Genomic DNA, 4,033 nt, shown 5'->3' with positions numbered 1-4,033 from the left:
ACTGAACCATCAGAACCTCACAGAACCTCACAGAACCACAAACAGAACCATCAGAACCACAAACAGAACCATCAGAACCTCACAGAACCATCAGAACCTCACAGAACCTCACAGAACCACAAACAGAACCATCAGAACCTCACAGAACCATCAGAAATACATGGAGATGACAAACAGAACCTGTCGGGTTTTATTCTACTCCTGAGAGGAAAGTTTTATCCAAAGTGACTTCAGTTTATTAACTAGAAAATTTCTGAAGAAATTTAACGGGGGCCTGCCAAAGTGTGCCCGTTGGTTGGAACCCAGTGTTCTGATGCTAAAAATTAGCATCAATGCTAAGTTAAGAATTACAAAATAGCATGTGGAGAATCAAAAGCATGTTGACTAACATGGACTTGCATCATTCAGTATGTTGAAATGAATGCCTAAGCTAAAATTAGCCAAAATGCTAATGTTAGCATGAATGCTGTCAGTAGCATGTGGGACATCACTAGCATGTTTTCTCTCATTGACTTACTCTATTCACTATACTAAACATGGCTAATAAGTAAGAAAAATAGGTAAAAGCTTTGTTTAGGGAAAAGGCTAATGCTAGCCAGTTCACTCCTCTAGTGCACTAGCCAGAGAGGAATATTGAGGCTTTTATTTTGAAATTTTCAGTAAGCTTCGTTTTAAATGGCCACTAATCCCATGTGTAACAGTGGTTTGGTTAAACCAGTTATCTGCCATGTTGTAGTTCTGACATGTTGCTCTGTTGAGTCTGGGCCATAGAAAGAACTACAGTTATGGCGTCTTTGTAGTCCAAACCAGCAGCTCTGCCTTTCTGTTGCTATAGCGATTAATCCTCTGCCAACTGTGATGTGTGAGAGACTTTATCTATCTTTATGAGACACCCAGTCAGTTTTGATGAAAAAATCAGTCTGAACGACTGCTTCCCGTTCAGGATCCGTAAGGCCGATCCGAAAACCGTTTGAAGCATATGAGAGGGCTATTTGTCGTCTCTGATAGTACCGCGATTCATACCTGTAGGCCACTCACAGAAATAGCAGCGATGAAACAAAAATGGTGTGCGCTGAGCTCTGAAATTTTTCAGAAAAGTCTGAAAATAAAAGGCTGAGTGCCTGAAGGTTACCCTGTCACTTGATTTTGCTCTGAAGTACCTTGACAGAAAACCGTCGGCCCAAGAGAAATTTTGAAAACATTTTACGGTAGCAGGCATTCGGTGCGATTTCATAACCGACTTTCATATCAATAGAGCGATAGTTGTAGACGTGAGAGCGATTTCAATATGATTTTGGGGTCAAAAATCCAGTCCGCTCCTCGCTCTAACGCAGCAGCAGTTGCTGTCAGTTGGAAATTTCGCTCGTTTTTCGCTTTTTAAGTCGCCATTTTTACCCGAAACCCCAATAAAAATAATCCTTCTGGTCTGAATCGGCGTGTGGAAAGTTAAAGCTGGTCGGTGTTTTGGACCCAGGTTCTGATGAAGACAGAACTTTGTCCCGGTCACCTGGACCGGAGGGAGGACGTGTCCAGGTGATTGTCCCGTTATTATTCAGCTTCAGGTTTTTCTTCTCAGTCGCCTCAGATCCAGACTTCATGTTTACCTGGATTTTAATAAATCTGGTTCTGATCAAGTCCATTCAAACATTTTTTCTTTTTGTTTTTCAGGATTTGTTGAGGAGGAAGGAAACGTCTCGGACCGATCCGACCCGATCCGATCCAACCCGATCCGACCCGATCCGACCCAATCCGACCCGATCCGATCCAACCAGATCCGATCTGACCCGATCCAATCCGACCCGATCCGATCCAACCCGATCCGATCCAACCCGATCCGGTCCAATCCGACCCGATCCGATCTGACCCGAACTGACCCGATCCGATCTAACCCGACCCGATCCGATCCAACCAGATCCGATCCGATCCGATCCGATCCTGGAGGATCTGTAGATAAAACTTCCTGTTAAAAACCTGAATATGAAGTTATAAACATGATTGTCTTAAAATCACTTCTTCTGTTTTACTCCTGATGAATGAATTATTGTTTCATGTTTGTGTAAATATTAGTTACATCAGAAATATGTAGTTTATGACCGACTGTGTGGAACTTCAAAATAAAATCATAAAAGAAACGAGAGCTGATGGTTTTATTTTCTGACTCACGATAATATTTACATTTTCACCAAATAAGGGAAATGTAGTAAAAATGATTTTCTCATTTATTAATATTTACTGAAGTTCATTTATTCCAGTAATAAAATCTCCCAGATTAGATTAGATTATTTGCACACAGATGAATGTCTTCAAGCTTTTATTTATATTAATTATGATGATTTTCTGCTTTTAGCCACAGAAAAAGGTTCAGATTAAAATATTACATTAAATTTGATTCAGTTTATTTATTTAATGTCAATTCAAAAGTAAAATCATCTCAAAGTCGTTGAACTGAGTTCAACCCATTCAGTTTGTGGTTTAAAGTCATTCAGTCCAAACAGAACCTGAACCTAAACCAGAACCAGAACAGAACCAGAACCTGAACCTGAACCAGAACCAGAACAGAACCAGAACCAGAACCTGGACCTGAACCAGAACCTGGACCAGAACAGAACCAGAACCTAAACCAGAACCAGAACCTGGACCTGAACCAGAACAGAACCAGAACCAGAACCTGAACCTGAACCAGAATGTCATTCATTTATTATGACTGATTATAATTAGTATTTCTAACCCAGAGTTGGTTCAGCTGCAACTTTTAATCTACAGCAGAAAAAAATAAAGATCGAAAAGAAAAATCATAAAGATGAAAATGAAATAAAATAAATGATGGAGCATCAGCAGCAGAACTTTAAAAACAATAAATTCAAATGAATTTAAATATTTTATCACCCAAAACGGAAAGCAGATTAAACAGCTGGTGGGAGGAAATGATGTCAGCTTTTCAAAATAAAATCATGATGTGTTTGTGTTGGACAGGAAGCAGCAGCTGAGACTTTGACTAGATTTAAAAAATTAATAAAGAATAAATCTGCTCAGGTATGAAACATCTATAGTTGAACATCTATAGTTGAACATCTATAGTTGAACATCTATAGTTTAACATCTATCGTTGCTCTGGTCTGTTCGGATCTTTGCTGTTTTTCCTGCTGGAGGTTAAAGTTCATCCAGGAAAATGTTTTCAAACCCGACAGATCCAGCTGGACTCTGAGCTTCAGGTCAGATGAAGGTCAGATGAAGGTCAGATGAAGGTCAGAGGCTGCAGAGGTTCTGCTGCTGGTTTGGGTTTTATTTATTTATTTATGTTTTGGTTTCATCTGTTCAGGAAAAACTTTTTATCTTTGGATGATTCGGATCCAGCAGGAAGGATTCGGTGTTATTTCTGCTGAATCTGATCAGTTATGATCAGCAGATCAATGAAAGTGAATATTGAATTATGGTGAATCTCCCCAGGAGTCGGGCCGAAACCGGTACCGGAACCAGCAGGGAGAAAATAAAACTCAGCTGAAATATGAATAAAGACGAGATGGAGATGAAACCAGAGGATCAGAATCTTTCATATTAGCAGATTTATCTGGTTCTGATCCGGTTCTGATTTATAGATAACTGCTGAAACTCTTTGGTTTGAAAGAGTCGTTACGGAACATTTATGATTTATTTTTGTCTTCATAAAGAAGAAGAAGTTACATTTGTGTTAAACTGAAGCAAATTTAACTAAACTGAAATAAAGTCATGAAATCTGAAGCAGAAATTCAGAGAAATGTTCCAGTGAAGCTGCCGTGTTGTTATGATGAACCTCCATCGCTGCAGAGGTCAAAGGTCACAGCAGATTGGGTTCATGGTGACGATCCGGCAGAGCAAAAAGCATCAGGGAGCCGGAGACACGTCTGACTCAGAGTCTGATCTTTAGTCAGACAGTAAGTTCATTTATAAAATGATTTCCACAGACATGAAATCACAAAGGACGACAGAAATCAGCCTGGAAACCATAGAAAACATAAAACATAAGAAAATAAAAATGTTTTAGTTGCTTTTTAAA

The 4,033-nt window shown here is 39.4% G+C and overlaps 1 gene segment (V, D, J or C); it reads left to right on the top strand.

The window, feature by feature from the left end:
* Positions 1–4,033, top strand: part of LOC103132070 (T-cell receptor alpha chain C region-like) — a gene marked incomplete at its 5' end in the record, with an annotated part of 17,423 nt that overhangs the window by 3,665 nt on the left and 9,725 nt on the right.

Source organism: Poecilia formosa, unplaced genomic scaffold (assembly GCF_000485575.1).
Source record: "Poecilia formosa unplaced genomic scaffold, Poecilia_formosa-5.1.2 Scaffold914, whole genome shotgun sequence".
Taxonomy (NCBI): Eukaryota; Metazoa; Chordata; class Actinopteri; order Cyprinodontiformes; family Poeciliidae; genus Poecilia; species Poecilia formosa.
This window is presented reverse-complemented; position numbering and strand designations above follow the sequence as displayed.